The sequence below is a fragment of the Chionomys nivalis genome, chromosome 22, assembly GCF_950005125.1.
Source record: "Chionomys nivalis chromosome 22, mChiNiv1.1, whole genome shotgun sequence".
In the NCBI taxonomy this organism is placed as follows: Eukaryota; Metazoa; Chordata; class Mammalia; order Rodentia; family Cricetidae; genus Chionomys; species Chionomys nivalis.
In genome coordinates this window covers 9,871,719-9,890,807 of record NC_080107.1, presented here as the reverse complement: position 1 = coordinate 9,890,807, position 19,089 = coordinate 9,871,719, and the positions used below count along the sequence as shown (strand labels likewise).

Genomic DNA, 19,089 nt, shown 5'->3' with positions numbered 1-19,089 from the left:
ACAAAACAAATAAAGAATGTGTTCCCTGCTAAGATTTGGCATCCGTCAGCCCACTGTCTCGATTTTGTGAGATTTTTCCAGAAAGGATTTGGGAGAAATACTTATATTATGAGAACATTAATTCAATACCTTTAATGAGTGTAAACATACATCTATTCTAATCTGCTCAGATTTCGTCTTTAGGAAAAAAACTCTCTGCTTAACAAAATTAACCTTAATAGCCCGCCCTCCCTGCATCAGTGAGGGCCGGGTAGCAGAGGAGTCAGGGGAAGTAGAAGAGTCTGGGTAAGCAGGGCTCCTTCAGTGATCTCTGGAATTAGGGTCAAAGTCGAGGTGGGAGAAAAAAGCAGTCCTCAGGACCGTTTACGGGGGGGCCAGGGCAACAGACAAGGCTAGAGAAAGCCCCTCTCCTGAGGGGAGTTAGGAGCTGAGTGTACGCATTTGTGGGGCAATCACTGACAGCCCCAAGGAGCTCGGAAGGACAAGCGCTAGCAAAGAGTTTGCTTGGCAGAGGAAATTAAACAATTCCCCCTCCCAACTTCACGGAGAACAACACAGAAGTCCTTCCACGGCCCTCATTTTGTTGTAGATCAGAGAGAAAGATTATAATAAACGGTGGGAACAGAACTCAGGAATGCGAGGTCCCCTTAGTCCTCTGGTCTCGGCCCTCTAGGGACCAGCCGTAAGCTATATATTCATTTTGTTTATTAAGGTCTTACTGTGAAATATGCCAAGCCCTGCCCTGCCTGGGCACAGAAAAGCAGAACTTCGGAGTCGCTGTGGTAGAAAACACGGGAAAGGGCACAGCGGGTTTGTCTCTGTTTTCCCTCACCACCACCACTATGCTCCTCTGCTTCGGTGAGCGCAGCCGTGCCACGGCCTAGGCTAATCTAGAAATTGCTTCCATGTGCAGGCACAGGAAAGAATGTCCTCACTGGCTGCCTGGAAAGGAAACTCTGGGCAGCCACTCCTTTTTGCCAGAAAACGCTTCTCAGGCCAGAGAGAGCCACAGGCATCTAAGCTGAGATCACACACATCTCCAGCCTCCCGTTTGTGGGTGAGGAAACTGAGGGAGGGCCAAACAGACAGCAGAGGAACTGGAGAAAAACCTGAAAATGCCTCCTTCCTGTGTGCTCTCTCTCTCTCTCTCTCTCTCTCTCTCTCTCTCTCTCTCTCTCTCTCTCTCTCTCTCTCTCTCTCTCTCTCTCGGCCGTAGGATGTAGCTAACGCAGTGTTGCAACAGCGAGGTTAACCGGGTCTGACGGGCTACGTCTCAGGCTGTAGGCAGCATTTAAGTGGGATAATGAGCAGAACTCACTTATTCAAGGGTGCTGTAGACGGGAGGAGAGGGTGCCAAGGACGCTCTCCACTCCGTGTGAGACTGTACCAGGGTCTCCTCTGCCCTTGACTCTTCAGCCTCAATGCCCCGTTAGTGCTAGCGTGGTCCTACAACCAGAACACAGACCCCAGGAAAGTCCGTACCCCCTTTTCCACCGAAACCCACCATCTATAAACCAGGTTGACTGGGCGTGAGTCAGATCATCCAGAATGCTGACCGTGGAGGGGAGGCTAGCCCAGGCTCAAAAGAACAGCACTGGACGTCAGGATGTGAGGACCAACTCCCACCCCGCTACAGACATGACCGTACACACAGACACACACACATGAAAAGGAACATGTTACCTAATTCATACCAACTTCCCAATGGCTGGCACATCAAGCATGCTGCCCCACGCCCAGCGACAATTCACTCCAGACAATCCTCGGTGTTTTCAAGGCTTGCCATGCGGGGACCTGAAGTGAGTCTGGGCAGTCCTGTTACATAACCCGATCTTTTCCATCCCATTCTCTACTACACTGATCAAGTGTGTCAAAAGGCCTTTTGGATAAGACTTCATTTGCAACAGTGCTATCTATAGTTAGAATTAGTACTACCTTAATTGAAAGTATAAAGTATCTGTTTTTCTTTTCTGTGTGTGGAATGTGTGTGGTGTAGGGGGTTGAACCCAAGGTCTCACACACTCAGGGCAGGCACTGAGACACATCCCCAGCACAACAGAGCTATGCAATGAACACCTTACACCTACATAAGAAACACAGAATCGGAGATATAATACAGCCTGGATCCTATAACATGGTCCTTCCTAGGGGACTCACAGTAAAGCATCATTTAAGCCTCTATTTCACTATTAACTTATACTATTTTCAGATGTAATGCTACGGCAACCATCACACACCATGAGACTATAGGCAACAGTGAATTGTGAACGGTTCCCATGTCCTTTTTGCATGGGTAAACCAAGCTCGGACAAGCAAGTGTTTCCTGTCCAAAGAGAATGAGGGTCAGCGTGTTCTCCCACTCCCTCCCATGGTGCTCCATCACTGCCTCCTCGCCAGCCCTCAGGACTGCAAGGGAGGCAAACCTCATCCAGTACCACACAGTGCCCCTGGATCCGGCAGAACTCCAAGGAAACTTCCGTGAGACTGGTTTACACCTGCCTGACAAATGCTTGTTCAAACTGGCATTTCTCACACAGCAAGCTGCTGCCCATTCCCTGGTGATTCCAACCAGCTTTTCCTTGTCTTTTCTATTATTGGGTCAGAGACCAACTCCATAGAGTTGGTTCTCTCCTTCCACCTTCATGTGCACCCCTAGGGTTGTACCCAGGTCATCAGGCTCAGTGCCAAGCACCTTTATCCGAAGTCATCTCGCTGGCCCCAGTTTTTCTCATTCTTTTTTTTTTTTTTTTTTTTTTTTTTTTTTTTTTAAGTTTTTCGAGACAGGGTTTCTCTGTGGTTTTGGAGCCTGTCCTGGAACTAGCTCTTGTAGACCAGGCTGGTCTCGAACTCACAGAGATCCGCCTGCCTCTGCCTCCCAAGTGCTGGGATTAAAGGCGTGAGCCACCACCGCCCCGGCCAGTTTTTCTCATTCTTAAGAATAGACTAGAAGTTAAAGACACATACCTGCTTCAAGCCTGATGACCTCAGTCAAGTCAGTAAAACAATAAAGAAATAAAAACAGGCCAGAATAGAAGATGTATATTTGGTAAACATGGAAATCATTTCATAAAACTTTTGTTTGTTTGTTTTCATCTGTCCGTCTATCCATCCGTTCGTCTGTCCGTCCGTCCATCCATCCATCTACCTACCCACCCCATACATCCGTCTATCCATCTATCTATGCATTCACCCACCGGTTCACCATCCGGTTCTCTGTGTGTGTGTAAATCTTTATTTGTCTTTTATGGTCCTGAAAGCATTCCAGTCCTGGACCCCACTAGGGCTGGGAAGCTGCTGGTCGTCAGGGTATACACACCTGGAAACATCTGCAGCACCGGAAGAACAATAGAGACACGCTGTGTGGGTTGATTTGTTTCCCCTCAGATCCCCATAGTTATTTTTTCCCTCGCAGGCTGTAGCGTCCTAGCTAGACCTTGAAGAGGAGCTGTATCTCAAAAGATCTTGTATACTCTATCCATCCATCCACCCACCATCCATCCATCCATCCATCCACCCACCCATTCATCCATCCACCCACCCACCATCCATCCATCCATCCATCCATCCATCCATCCATCCATCCATCCGTCCACCCACCCATCCACCATTCACCTATCATATACCTAGCTTCAATGGAAAATGTATCTTTCACTCTGGACCACAGCCAAAGCAGGTTTCAAAGCACTGGTTCAGATAGTTTCTTTTTTTTTTTTTTTTTTTTGTTTTTTTTTGTTTTTCGAGACAGGGTTTCTCTGTGGCTTTGGAGCCTGTCCTGGAATTAGCTCTGTAGACCAGGCTGGTCTCGAACTCACAGAGATCCGCCTGCCTCTGCCTCCCGAGTGCTGGGATTAAAGGCGTGCGCCACCATCGCCCGGCTCAGATAGTTTCTTTACACGCTAACTGTGCTTACAGCGGATCCTATTTTCAGATGCTGCCCCACTATCCCCTTCATGTTTATAATTTAGTGTAGGCAAGGGCTCCTACTCTGAGCACACTCCATATGCATTTTTCTTGCTTAAATGTTCAGATTCCTTTTTTGTTTGGTTGGTTTGGGGTGGTTTTATGTTTTGCTTTTTTGAGACAGGGTCTTACTATGCAGTCCTGGCTTTCCTGGAGCTCACAGGAACAGCCTGCCTCTGCCTCCAGAGTGCTGGAACTAGAGTCCTGGTTCCACTTACAGATTCTTATATTAGTAATAACTAAAAAAAGAAAAAGAAAAAAGAAAGAATTGAAGTAACCCCACATCTGTTTCCTCACCCCGTAGAATCTACACAGTGCAAACACCCTTGCTCATAGAGCAAATTAGGACTGCGTTTATTCCTAAAGTTGTTCTGCTGTGGGCCCTTCTGATTTACCTCATGGGAAAAAAAAAGGAGGAAGTTCCTGGACCATCTTACGCAATAAGGTCAGCTACAACACACTCTGCTCTCTGGCAAGAAAGCCATTACTGGTTTTCAGGGAGTTCACGGATTTATGCTGGGACTAGGGCAGAAAAAGATGGAGGTCGCTTAGTTACAAGGCCCAGGTAGGCTTCTTCCTGACTGTGAAGAATGGGGAAGAAAGGTGAAAGCCACTCTGGGCGACATCCAGTTCTAAGACGGTAGCTCATATGCCCAGAGGCCTGACTTCCCAGGAGGCCAGCTGACAACAAAGTAACAGTCTCAGCAGCAGGACCCAAAGTCGCACTGTGATCAAAGACTAGGCAGGCAGAAAACACGGACCTCAGAAACTTCTAAATCAGAATCCTAGCTCCACCTCTAATTTCTTAATTTTAGGATGGTCTGAGTCATACCAGAGAAACAGAGAGACTGGGGAAGACGGCTCAGTCTACACAGTGCTTGCAACACAAGCCTGACCACCCACATCACAACCCTAGAAACCACATCAAGGCCAGGCCTGAACCAGTGCTGCCAATCCCAGTGCCGGAGAGGGGGAGACAGGAGGCACGCTGAGGCTCAGTCTGGCCAGCCTAGCCTAACTAGCAAGCCCAAGATCTTATCTCAAAAGGCAACGTAGACAGATGCCCATCCCAAGGAACAGCGGCCACAGCTGCTCTCTGGCCTTTGCAAACGTACACACATGTACAACCCTCCACACACATGCATCAGGAGGGAGGGAGGGAGGGAGGGAGGGAGGGAGGGAGGGAGGGAGGGAGGGAGGGAGGAAGGGAGGAAGGAAGGGAGGGAGGGAGGGAGGGAGGGAGGGGAGGAAGAAGAGAGGGAGGGAGGGAGGGATGGAGGGATGGAGGGAGGGAGGGAGGGAGGGAGGGGAGGAAGAAGAGAGGGAGGGAGGGAGGGAGGGAGGGAGGGGAGGAAGAAGAGAGGGAGGGAGGGAGGGAGGGAGGGAGGGAGGGAGGGAGGGAGACCACTCAAATTCTATTGCCCTCTGCTGCAGAATAATGAAGCTGGACCCCACATCAGATAGGGTGAAAAGTGGGCATGACTACACTCGGCCTGCTCTTGAAGCGTTTGGTTTTGTTTTTGTCTTTTCCTGGGACTGAAAGGATAACCAGGAGGTCTTCCGGCCCAGGAATCCCTGGGGCGGCTGACAGTGTTACAGGCCTGATGGGAAGGAATGGACCACTTCTTATCCGGTCTATGAAGCACAGTGCTCTGCAGCTGTTACGGAGAATTCCTTCCACATCTCCTCTCTGGCCTTGCCCTTTCAGTTCCCCCAGATGCTCTTCCTGTGGAGAGAACTGCGCAGAATCAGGGCTGAAATGCACACACCCCACCCCCACACCCCCACCCCCCATCCCCCGCCCAGGGAAACCTCACGGCTCCCTCAACCCCAGCCTAGTGCCTGGGACTCGGTTGAGGACCTCCTGCTCAGAGGTGCACCCTAACTTATCTGATAGAGCACAGACCCCCATTCCATGCCCTGAAGATCCCGAAACCATTGTTCTGTAGGCACAAGGGTGTTTTATAGCCGTCTTGTTGGCCTGGGCTAACAGAGGCCATCATGGTCCTGACTGGTGCTGGTGGGGTTTAAACTGCTGGGGAGACCTCCCTAGGCTGCCTGAGCCTCCTCTAGGAAGGGCTTCAAGCTCCATCCTGGAGTCTGGCAAGAACCCAATGTTTCCTGGCCTCTCCAATCCCAAGGTCCACAGCTGGCTGAGTCCAAGCCCTGAGCAGCTGGGTTTGAGATACAGTTCTCTCTGCAGGAAGGAAGAGACCATTTCCCTCTCGTCCCTGCCCCATCACCGAACTCCACTGTGAATCGAGCCAACTTAACACCATCACCTCCTAAGCAACTAACAGGGCCAGAGGGAGCTAGAGACAGGTCTGCACTCTCCTCCTAGGGCCGTCCAGAGGCAAACTGTGTCATGTGGACTCGCGGTTCAGCTGCCACTTGACGCCACTGCTCTCTCCGTTTCTTGCTATTTATCCTGGATGTGATGGGTTTTCCTACGTTCATCTTTGAGAACCTGATAACCATGATCCTGCCCAGTGAAAAACAGACTATGCGTCTCCTGCAGTTTAATAAGAAATTCACTTGTGGTATACTAAACTCAGGCAGTGAGGGGAGACTGAATTAATACTTAGCAGGACCGCGTTCTTGTCTGAACTCTGTAACCAACGGGACCCTGGCCTGGTCCGGGACACCTGACTGCTCCTGTGTTTTCTTCACCTGCCAAATGGCAGATTCCCATTCACTAACACCTTAGAATATTACAGATTTTGGTACAAGACAAAAGTTCCGGCCGGGCGGTGGTGGCGCACGCCTTTAATCCCAGCACTCGGGAGGCAGAGGCAGGCGGATCTCTGTGAGTTCGAGACCAGCCTGGTCTACAAGAGCTAGTTCCAGGACAGGCTCCAAAACCACAGAGAAACCCTGTCTCAAAAAACCAAAAAAAAAAAAAAAGTTCCGCGGTTTTCACTTGAACACTGTATGAGAAGTCTTAGACAGATCTTCTGACACTCCCCAAAGACTTTCTTCCCGGCCAGGGACTGCCGCAGCTTTGGGGGTGTTCAGGATGTCTGTGACAAATGCTAACACAGCAGAGCACAGTTAATGCTGGACCCAAACCACCAACAACGAGCTGAGAGATCAGTAGTTGGTCCCCACATTGCCCAGCTCCTATTTGTACGGTGAGTTGGTGGCTCTAGCTCTGAAGTCTGCAGGAAAACAGAAGGGCAGAAAGCCCAGGTCACAGCCTCAGGACACCATGCCGGTGTTCAGCTGGCTGCCTGAGGAAACATGGGCCCCCTTCTACCCTGAAGATCAGGCTTCTGAAGAGACAGGAAGGAGAGCTTCAAGGCTCAGACTGGATGAAGAGCACCTGACCTAAACTGAATCTCACCCCTGCCAAGTTTGAGTGACACTGGGCAAACGGAGTAACCTCAAATTCCCCACCCACTGGGGGGCTCTTCCAGTGACTGCCCTGTGAGTGGTTGTGTGGCCCCGGCAGGTTTATTCAGAGGACACAGAACACTGTCGCTGGCTTGGCATGATGCTATTGGACGGAGGCATTCACAACCTGAGTTCAGTTCCCAGGACTCATATGGTAGCAGGGGAGAGTGTCCCAAGAGCTGTCCTTTGACCTCCAACTGCACACCATGCCCTGCACGAGCTCACACACATACATACAAAATAAAAATTTTAGAATGCAAAAAATAAGAACATAATTGTTACTATATTATCATTATTTCCCCAAAAATGGTTATTGGAAATCTAAATAGGAATAATTCACCCCAATTTCTAAGACCGTGGCAGAGTACAAGCGAGAAATACCCAGATCAAGAAGAAATTAGGAGATGGCCAACTCTTTATTATTGATGAAATAAGTAAAACTTTGGTATATGGAGTTTAGACATGCACTGATATCCAATATAACTGAGAGGTGATGATTCCTTGACCTGTTCAATTGGCATCAAGTTACTAAGATTTCAATGTTCCCGGTTCTAATTGTTTTAGTCAAGCCAAAACAACTGCTCTAGAACACACCATTTCACCAGCTAGTAGCCTGAGCACGTCCTATGTGCTAAGCACTTTGGCACTGGCAGGGGGAGAGGGGGAAGGGTGAGAAGTTGTGATTCTGCGCCATCAGGCATCTCGTCATCCAGAGGCGAGACAGGTACTCAACAGACTGTGGAAGAAACTAAGGTATGTGCTACGCTGAAAGGCAATGGAACGTTTGGATGGAGGACATGCAGGCTAAAACATGAGGATGACGGGGAGCTTGCAGGTGAGGAGGGGGAAGAAGTCCTCTACACAAAGAATGGGGCTGGGCAGTCAGGAGATGGGTGGTCTATTACGTCTCCTTTGAAGCCACAGCTTAGCCGGGTCACCAGTTCTAGGCACTGCCCTCCCCCCAGCAACCTGTCACAAGAGCTTCCCACCCCTACTGAGGTGGTCTGCCCCATCAGAAAGACATCGACTCTTATCTTCCTACAGATCCTAACCTCTCCTTCTGCACATTGAGGTATCACTGTCAAGTTCATCAACTCTCACACAACGAAGTGGGAAGAGTTTGTGCTCCCCCTCACTGCCCTGTTCACTTCATAGCTACCTTTGACAAAGGGAGTCTTAATCTGAGGATGGCATACGTCTCTGGAGTCTATACTGTCTCTGAGGATCGGAGGGAGTAAGGGACCAAAGCAGAGGACAGTGGGAAAAGAGAAATCTGCCTTTAGGTGTCAGCCCCAAAGACCCACGGCAGCTGGCGGAGTGCACAGATGTAGCCCTATGCCTATCCCTCCAAATAGTCAGGGTTAATGTGGACTCCGGCATGGGAGGACGGGAGGCCTGAGGATGAGGAATTCGCACTCAGGATCTCTGCCTCTACAATCGTCACGGAGGACCCTGCCCTTGCAAGGCCACATACCCACCTGCCCCCACTAACCAGAGTTCTCAGCGTGGGCTGGAGAGCGAGTGCCTGCTTGGCTCTGGGGCATAACCAACCTTGGGAGTCGTAACATTGGATTTTAGCCAGCGAGTTGTACAGGGAGAGACCTTTCTACCCACATTCTCTTGCTATAGAACACTGTTCAAACACTGACATGTGCAAAACCTTGCGTTTTCTTCACCACAATAGGACTTTAGCCTCAGGGTTCCCAGGAACCGGACGCTGCATGCCTGACACGGTCCAGCTCTCTGCAGGCAGAGGAGTCAGTCTACCTGGTCTATGGCGCTGTCTATCATGAGGCCCCGGACTGGCTTCAATCCTGGCAGTTTGCCAGAATGGACAGACTTCCCTTTGGGGACACTGACGAGGACAATTCAGTCTTACTCCAGGAACTTGGCCCTTACAGAAGAGTCTGTATTTTAAACAAGATGTCCCTTTACGAATCTTCCTAGCGTTTTGAGCAGTAATTCACATTAAAGATCCAGTACCACTTTACTATGGTGTCTATCAAGGACCCAAAGAACTTCTAATTTTTAACTCTAACTCCTGCTGCCGCCCGGATGAATCCCCCCGATCCCCATCCGTGTCAGGTCAGTTACAAAATGCTTTTATTCTGGACTACACAGTGTTGGCTTGACCTGCTCAAACACCAGAAACCTTACTGATAGATTTATTCTGTTCGTATAAACGACCGCAGCTGTACAGCTGTTTCTGATTAGCCAGTGTACTGCTGGAGTTATAGACAAATAATTTTATAACGAACTCAGCAAGTACAAGGACAGGGGAAGCGGAATCTAGTCTCGCCTCCCAAGAACATCAGCGGGAGTAGGGAGGGGGGGGCTTTCAGTAGCGATCCAGGTTTCCATCCCTATCTGCTGTGGTGCTCTTTCTCCATGTATGTAACTTCTGCAGAGTGTACAATGAATGTTCTCAAGAACTTTGGTCTTCAGAACTTGGATTCAAGAGGGAGACCTGATTAGTCCTGTAGGTAAAACTCCTCGTGTATTCCCAACTTTGTATTTGATAAGTTTCTGCTTTTCCCATTAAAACATTTCTATTTCCCGAGACAATGTCTTAAATAATACATGTTTAGAAGGAGAAATCAGGGTTGAAAGGTCTCTGTTTACTTATCATGAATAGAAATTAAGTGTTTCGTTTTAGAGAAAAATTAAGTTCTGTGAACCTAGGCACAACTTTTTCTTATCTGGTTCTAAAAGACAAACACATACACGTTTAGGAAATTAAGAAAAAGATGGGGCATGAGTAATTCAAATGGGTAGTCTTTTTTTTTTAAAGGCAGAGATACTGACAAGGGCTCTCAGAGGACCCACTTGAAACAAATCAGGAAAATAAGATTAGAAAGTTTGCATTTCTAAAATGAATCCTGCGGCAAGGATGTGGGGAAGCACACGCTCAAATCCTGTCTGCTATTGAGACTGAACTCCTACAACTTTTGGAAAGCAGTCCCACTTCAGGGACCAGCACACAGAAAAAAAGCTCCCGTGTATTAACATGTTCAAACACATACGTGCAGAAAAGCTCCAGTGTATTAGCATGTTCAAACACATACATGCAGAAAAGCTTCTGTGTATTAGTATGTTCAAACACACATGTTCAGAAAAGCTCCTGTGTATTAGCATGTTCAAACACACACGTGCAGAAAAACTCCTGTGTATTAGCATGTTCAAACACACACATGCAGAAAAGCTCCTGTGTATTAGCATGTTCAAACACACACATGCAGAAAAGCTCCCGTGTATTAGCATGTTCAAACACACACGTGCAGAAAAGCTCCTGTGTATTAGCATGTACAGACACACACGTGCAGAAAAGCTCCTGTGTATTAGCATGTTCAAACACACACATGCAGAAAAGCTTCTGTGTATTAGCATGCTCAAACACACATGTGCAGAAAAGCTCCTATGTATTAGCATGTTCAAACACACACACACAAAACATATTCTCAGGAGAATATCAAACAATATGAATGGGGAAATAAGTTACAGAATATTAACCATTTGTGTTATAATTGAGTTTTTATCTGGAGAGAATGTCTATGATACTTTATCATGTTTCAGAAAATTGTAGCCTGGAGCTGAGGGTGTAGCTCGTTAGTAAACCACTTGCCTAGCCATGTTTGAGGTCCTGGTTTTAATCCTTAGTACTGTGAAAGAAAAAAAAAAGGCCATAGACTTGTATGTAAAATTCCACTTTTAGTACTAGGAGCTATTTATGAAAATGTGCTTATCAACAGTTATATAAGCAAGAAAAAAGCATCAGCCATATTGATTATCTTTAGGAATGTGATGGAGGAAGGTCATTGGTTAAAAAATAAAGAAACTGCTTGGCCCTCATAGGTTAGAACATAGGTGGGTGGAGTAAACAGAACAGAATGCTGGGAGGAAGAAGAAGTGAGCTCAGACTCGATAGCTCTCCTCTCTGGGGCAGACGCGATGAAGCTCCGACCCAGGATGGACGTAGGCTAGAATCTTCCCAGTAAGCGCACCTTGGGGTGCTACACACATTATTAGAAATGGGCTAGTCCAGGTGCGAGAGTTAGCCGAGAAGAGGCTAGATGTAATGGGCCAAGCAGTGTTTAAAAGAATACAGCTTGTGTGTTGTTATTTTGGGGCATAAGCTAGCTAGGCGACCAGGAGCTGGGGCGGCAGGAACACAGCCTGCAGCTCCCACAACAGGAATGAGAATTTGAAAGGGGAGAAAATCAACTTTTTTTATACATATTTCTTTTTGTCTTTTTAAGCGTTATGTATCTATGAGATGTAAAGGTTGGTGGGGGGAAGAAGACATCTATTCTCAGTTTCATTTTTGGGACAGGTTTCTCAGTGACCCTGAAGCTCACTGTTGACTAGGCTGGTCGACCAGGGAGTTCCAAGGATCTGCCGTCTCTACCAGGCAACGCTAGGGATACAGCATGCACGGCTATACCTGACTTTCAAGCAGGTGCTGGGGATTCAGTCTCAGGTCCCTGTGCGCCACACAGCCATCTCTTCAGCTAGTAGGTACACAATAATTTTGTGACCTGGACAAATTAAAACCATTATTTTAAAAAAGTGACGGAGCCACATGTTCGGCTAAGACGACAGACAGCACAAACACCGGAGGCCTCGCCTGTCGGTGAACAAGACTTCTCCCAAGCTCCAACGGGAAAATGCATTGCTTTATCAGAGCAAATGGAGGTGATCAATTAATGATTTTGTGCAGAAAGGATTTTTATGGTTACAATAAGACCACAACACTACATTCAGAGCTCTTTAATCACGCAAGAGCATTTTCTTCTGATTCTAGCTCCTCTCTTCAAAACACATTAAGGAAAGAGAGAATTGTCCTGTCTAAAGAACAACCTTCTAACTCTCAAGCCTTTTATGCTCACAGAAGACAATATACCCTCAACCTAATTTTTTTTTTATTTGTCTCAGGCGAAATGTGAACTTTGAAAATAAGCAATGCTAACACCAGGGCAGTGTGAGAGTTTACTATAAGAACCCAGCACTGTTTAAAATTGTCACTCTGGGTTTTCTCTTTGGCAGTGTATGCATGGCAGTCAGATCCTAGCTGTAATGGGCACAGAAAGGTCCTGCCTAAGTAAACCACCTTTCTGGTTTTACCGTCTTTAAACAGCCTTCAACCACTTTGCCTTTTTGTAGGGTCTCAGAACTATCATCAGGAACACTGGCACATCTGAAAGCCTGTCTCAATGCTCCTCAGCTTGCTGTGAGACCCGGGGACGAGAACTGGTTTGTTCTTTTCTTTCTTCTCCTCACTCCGGCCCTTCCGTGTGCCATCCATTCCTACAGTCCTTCCTGGAAGTCACACCCTTAGCCTGCCTAATGCCCTGAACGGGACTGCTGATGGGCTGTGGCCTGTTTAAGAATGGGCTGCTTCCTTCTCCTCCACGCAGGGCTGATCTGACTGCTTCCATTATTCACCGACCCATCCCCACAACACATGACTATTGTGGTCAAGACACGGCTCTCACTGTTTACATTCTCAGAGAGCCAACAGCTAGCACACATGTTTTCTAGAGACCATCAGTGTTCTCTGCAATGTGAGGCCATTCTGCTGGGGGAGGGGAGCCCAAGGTCTCCCGAGCAGTATTTGATGCTAACGAAACACCTCAACATTGCATCACTCCGAGTCGGTCTGCTCTCTCGGACCCTTGCAGGCGCAATCTCTTGTGCAGATGGACAAGAAGATGTTTGGGATGTCTCAGAAAGGGGCTGAGGTCATCGGAAATACAGGTTGAACAAGAAATTCAACCAGCTGCCCATTGGTCTGTGTAGGGTCAAGAGTGAATGACGGCACATATACCCGCCATGGAGCAAACGGCTGTGTGGGCATCTTAAGCAAAAGCGACAGGCAATGGTGACAGTGAGCTGATTGTCGCTGACTAGCGTGGACACTGAGTGATTGCAATAGGGGACAAACTCAACACATCCCAACTTCAGGATGCTGCCCAAGGAGGGCAGTGAGCATGTAAGAGGAAGGATGGGCATGGACCGGGGAGAGAAGACAGACAGGCTGGACATATTTAAAGTGACGAGCCTTGCTTACTATAAACATTTTAAGGCACACAAACTTATTTAAAGGAGCATGTATTGCCTGTGTAAAGAAAATTAAAAATAAGTAAAAATCAACTCTGACTTAAAGTTATGATGGACTGCACTAGCCCAGGAAAGTGGATCTCATCTTCCCGTCTCACGGACCACTTCCTTCCCGCTACAGGCGCCATTCCCGACGGAACTGGTTGTGGCCCAAAGGGGTCAGTGGCAGGGGAGACGAGTTCCTACTTTGGCATATATAAGCATACTCTACAGTGAAGGTCATCCGTGGTGATGAATAAGAATGTCACTTTATACAGATCAGGCATGGTCAAAGTCCAGCTGAGATGTGTTTCCCCGCATCTTAAAAACCAGAGTTTTCTGTGAAACAAGGATATGTTTTGACTGCACGTGAAAGTCGTTCGCCTAAACCCTGACGACAGGGTGAGAAATCCACTTAATGGCTCTGAAGATCCTGCAGTCTAATGGGGGAGAAAAGGCAAATGGCTGCAATACAGGACAGAGCGGGAATCAAGTCCGGGAGGCCTAAGTCAACAGTGGCAGAAGCTGACTGAGAGGAACAAAGCCAGCGGGGAGCATCCCAATGTGCAGGAATGAGCTCTTAGACCAGGAGCCACGCTTACCACTGTAGTGTGCAGGAATGAGTACTGAGACCGGGAGCCATGCTTACCACTGTAGTGTGCAGGAATGAGCTCTGAGACCAGGAGCCATGCTTATCACTGTAGTGTGCAGGAATGAGCTCTGAGACCGGGAGCCACACTGTAGTGCAGGAATGAGCTCTTAGACCGGGAGCCACGCTTACCACTGTAGTGTGCAGGAATGAGCTCTTAGACCGGGAGCCACGCTTACCACCGGTACTGAAGAGACATGTGCGGAACGATATCTCCCACTTAGCTCTGCTCTTATGGGATAGGAGCAAAGTCTACCATCTCTGTCTTCATACAGATTTGTGACCAATCTGAAAAGTCTGTAGAACTCACCATGCAAATGCAGAGAAGCCCAGGGAAGGTGACGGGAAAGCGGTCAGATGGGAATGGGAAGTAGTTTAGCTGAAGCCCAGAATGAGAGAGTACTGTGGAATAAGACTAAGGACAGGCTAGGAGTTAAAGGTGCAAGGCCTGGGAGAAGACTGCCCAGGTCTGAACGCTAACCCTGCCACTGGCTGTACAACTTGACCTCGGGTTCCACTTCAACAAAAATCTCGCACGGTTGCATGAATACAAAATGAACCAGCTAAAAGACATGTGAGTGGCAATGGTAGAGGAAGGGGGAGGGGAGGAAGAGGGGATAAAGGAAGGGGGAAAAAAGGAAAAGAAAGAACTGGAGGGGCTGAAGAGAGGGCTCAGCACCCATGCGGTGGCCCACAACCATCTGGAACTCCAGTTCCGTGGGATCCAACCTGCTCTTGGGCCTCCAAAAACAGCTGCATTCGTGTGGTGCACAGCCAAACATTTCTCCAGTCCCTGGATTATTTCATTACAAGATTTAAGAGTTTCACTCACTTAAATTACTATAGTTGATCTCAACTGCAACTCAGTGATAGAGTCCTACCTAGCGTGTCCAAAGCCCTGTGTTCAAATCTCAGCGCCACAAAAAAAGCAAAGTTTAAACTGATATAACTGAGAGATAAAGGGGAATCAGAAGAAGAAATGAGTTGTACTAAAAAACAAAAGACTTATTCAAAGAGGAAAACTACATTTAAAATGTTACATAGTGACACAGTCTTAGGCGAATCACAGCTACAAACAAAAATTATATATATACATAGTTACATCTCCTGTTAATTTTACCTGTATTTGAGTAGCAAAGCTTATGCTTTTGACTTCTCAATAACAATGGGCAGACTCTGTAATGCCACAGGAAACAACAGCATTCTGACCACTGGACCTGGGTTCCACACCTGTGATCAAAGCATCTTTGCTTGAGGCAAGCAGTCTAGCACACTGGTTATTCTCAGCCCCCATCGGCGGGGGCTACCATGTGTCTACTACAACATGAAAGCCAGTATTTCCCGGTGTCAAAGGACTAAGAAAATGACGCATGCTGTCTTTACATTCCCTGTGCTTAACCTGTCCTCAAAACCTCAGCAGAGAAGACTCCTCGGGGCGCACAATACACTTAAACACCAAGGTTATTCTCCTCCTTAGGGCTACATGGTAGATAGGAAACAGGTGACAGACCCCGGAGAGCCAAGCGATTGGTGATATGTTAATTTATGCAAAAAGCAGCTCCTATATGCAGGCTATTTTGTGGTCTATACACTAATACTGACCATAATAACATTAATGATAACAGCCCACAAACACCGACAGCACCATTGTATACAACCTGTTAAGTAGACCAGGCACAGGGCCACACCTGAGTCGCATAGCAATCCTCCAGGTAGAGACTGTTGCTATCATTTTAGGGGTAAAGAGATAGAGACCTGGTAAGACAGGGTATTTAGCAGACACAAGATTGAGTAGACTTCGTGGTCCATGCAATATCCACACAGGAACTGTACTCGGTACACCTGGGGCTGGTGAAAACTGAAACCTCTAAGGCTAAAGGCTCATGCACAAAATTCCAATACCCAAGAGGCAGAAGGAGGAAGACAGCCCCAGGTTCAAGGCTAGTCTAGTCTACATTGCAGGTTCTAGGCCAGCCATAGTTACCTATCATGGTCATAAACAAATCACAAAACAAAACTTCCACCCCTCACTCCACACTCACAGAATTAGGCCTTTGTGAGCTTCTAGTCACATATGGCCAAGGACCAGACTATGCCACACTAATTCACACCTTAGCAGATAATACTACTTGACTAACTGAAAGGACTCTCAGAGTTTTTATTATTCAAAAGTATACATGAGTCAGAGTTAGTGATCTCAACCTGACTGTAATTCCCATGGGGTGAAGAGCAACTAACATTTGCTAGGGCTGGGCAGTACAATGAGGCTCCATGAGGAAGTCTTTTGTCCCAGGGAAGTGAAACCAGGAGTGTTTCTCAACGGAAGCGGGCACGGTGGGACAGCATATGAATGTGCCTATTAATCTTTCCATGGAAAGCACACAGAAAATGATAATTGCTAAGGGAACGAACCCAGGATGGACAGAGTCCCACCAGATGGAAGTAATTTCTCTCCTCACCATCCCTGAGCATGTGTCCTCTGCCCTTCTCCACCTTACCACGTTGGCCTTGCAGTCAAACTGTTTCAAAACAAGGTTGTCTACGCTGATGGGAAGCACCGGGTGCAAGCCCTTCTGTGCTAAACTCTCCTCTACCAACAGACAGCGTGACTAAATCTTCCAGCAGAGACCCTCAGTGCTCAAAAAGCAGCCCGCTTGATACCAACTGCAACCCAATTGGCATCTGTGGGGACCATGGCCTAACTACATGGGCTGCTGGAAACAAGCTGCAGAGGGCCCTCTGTATGGAAATCATTAGAACTCTGGTCGACTCCATTGGAGGACAGCAGGCCCCTGGAAGGCCACAGCTCTGGGAGACAGATTCCCAGGTTCTTAGAAACGAAAAGGTTACAACAACAGACAAAAAACGCTCTCGTCAACCTTCATTCTTCCAGCTTCGCTGTGGAACACGAACATCATTAAAATCACAGCTCTAGGTAGACACACTTAGGTAGCAAAGACAGTGACACAGACACCAATCACCCTGCAGTTCACTCCTGCGCCTGTGTCTTGGTGTTTCACGATGCTCGGTGACTGAGTTACCCGTGTGTCAAACTGTTTCATACCCCGCTATCCCACTATATCCTCACGCCCTGTAATTTAACAACTGTCAAGATTATCAATCCATTTATTTCTGAATGAGGTTCAGGTCACGTGGAAAACATAAGAGCATTAGGAAGTAGCCAAGCACACAGTGGAAAATGTGTGAAATGAACAACCGGTTCCAGCTGCAAAGACCTTCATTCCCGGAAGGTCCTGGAATTCCATCTTGCGTACAAATCTAAAAGCGCTCACGAGATTCCCAGGGAGGAAAGCTATGGCCTGATTTGGGTAGGTACCAGAAAAGACGGCAATGCTGCTCAGTGCTGCAAGAACATTTGCAGAGCCTTGTCTGACACTCACAGACGCATGTACGATCTATACAGTGCGACGCCCCTATGTCTGAGAGACCCAACCTTGGCATGACAACTGGCAGGTGAGTGGGGTGGAGGGCAGTGTCCCGAGCACTAAAAGATAAGGGCTGATGTGACTGTCCATGCAAGGTTTTCTCTAAGAAGTCAAAAGGTCATCTACAAACTGAAACAGAAAATGTCTTTAGGCTATTTACCCATTATTGAAAATAAGCATTTTTAAGGAGGTAAAATCTATCTATCAATGACTCCAAATGAAACTGCAGTCATCAAATTGTGTGGAAAGTATTAAAAGAAAACCTACCCAGGCTGCACACACGTCCACTGTCCCTGTGGGTCCCCGAGGCTACCTGCAGCCCAGAACAGGATTGGAGAGACGTGAAGAGCAAGAAAGATCCAAGACAGACTAGCAGTTTTCAAAGGAAGACCAAACCTGCTCAGTGGAGAGAACCTGAGGGGCTAGGAGCCCATAGCCCAGGCTGAATATTCCTTGGAGATTAAGCAGGACCTAGTCAAACCAGGTTCCACATAGACACACCTTTTGTTACTCTGAGTTCAAAGTCTAGCCACAAACTGAGGATCTGGGTCATCCCTATTGGATTACCCTTACACTAGCAAATTTAACAGTTCTTTCTTTTAAAAGGGAAGCATGCCAAAGTAGGGGTGCGAGAATGAAGGGAAGCTGTCCCAGACTTGGGGAGAGGCCCCGGGCGCAAAGCCCTGACCCGAGCTGGCCGCGCTTCAGGAGCAGACACAGGCACTAGGGCGTGCACAGACTCGGGGTCCGGATGCCTGGGAGCATTGAAGGGGAAGTCAAGTTCTGCGATCCACACGCCACAAAGTCACCCGCCCTCGGCGGAGCTTGGGGCTGCAGATGCGGCGTCCGGGCATCGCGGGAAGACCGCGGTGAGATCCGATTCCGACCGCGGACAGCCCCGGGTCCTTGCAGCCCAGCAGCGCTCAGCGGGGAGCGCAGCGTCCAATGCCCCGGGCGGCTGCCACTTCTTCCTCCCGCGCGGGCGGTACCGCGGGCCCGGGTTGGGACCGCGGCCCCGACATCCCGCCTGTGCACCCCCCAACTCCGTGGACCCCTCGTCCTGCATGGCGGGGCGCGGCTCCCTTACCGCGCGGCGGCTCCGGGCGGCTCCTCGGTCCCGCGGCGCGCGGGGCATTTTTTTTCTGGCAAACTTTCTGGGTCCGCTGGGCAGAGCCGGGGAGGGCAGGAAAAGCGCTCCGCGCCGGGAGGCTGCGACCATCCGGGAACTTCGCCGAGATGTGAGCCCTCCCCCTCGGCCCGCGTCCTCCCCCTACGGCCCCCGCCACACGCGGACGCCCAGGCCGCCGCTGGCCCTTCGCCCTTCGCCCTCGCCGCGCCCTGTCCGCCGAGGCCGGCGGGACCGCAGCCCGGGCTGGGCTCGCCCCGGGGCGGAGACCGAGGGGTCCGGACCCGCGTGCGCCCAGGAGCCGGACCTTGAAGGGGTAGCCTACCGAGGGCGCAGTCCCTGGCGACTTGCCAGGCCTCCGGGTGGGGTCCTCTCATCCTCCTCATCTCCTCTCCGCTCCCAAACCAGAGGACCCGCTT

General features: G+C 48.8%; 1 protein-coding gene across 1 annotated transcript in view; it reads right to left on the bottom strand.

Moving 5' to 3' along the window:
• Wipf1 (WAS/WASL interacting protein family member 1) overlaps positions 1–18,760 on the bottom strand; it is a 98,610-nt gene extending 79,850 nt beyond the window's left edge. The window contains exon 1 of the mRNA XM_057755501.1: positions 18,632–18,760. The gene's annotated coding sequence lies outside the window, so the exon portion shown is untranslated. The remainder of the gene's footprint in view (positions 1–18,631) is intronic.
• Positions 18,761–19,089: the final 329 nt, after the last annotated feature.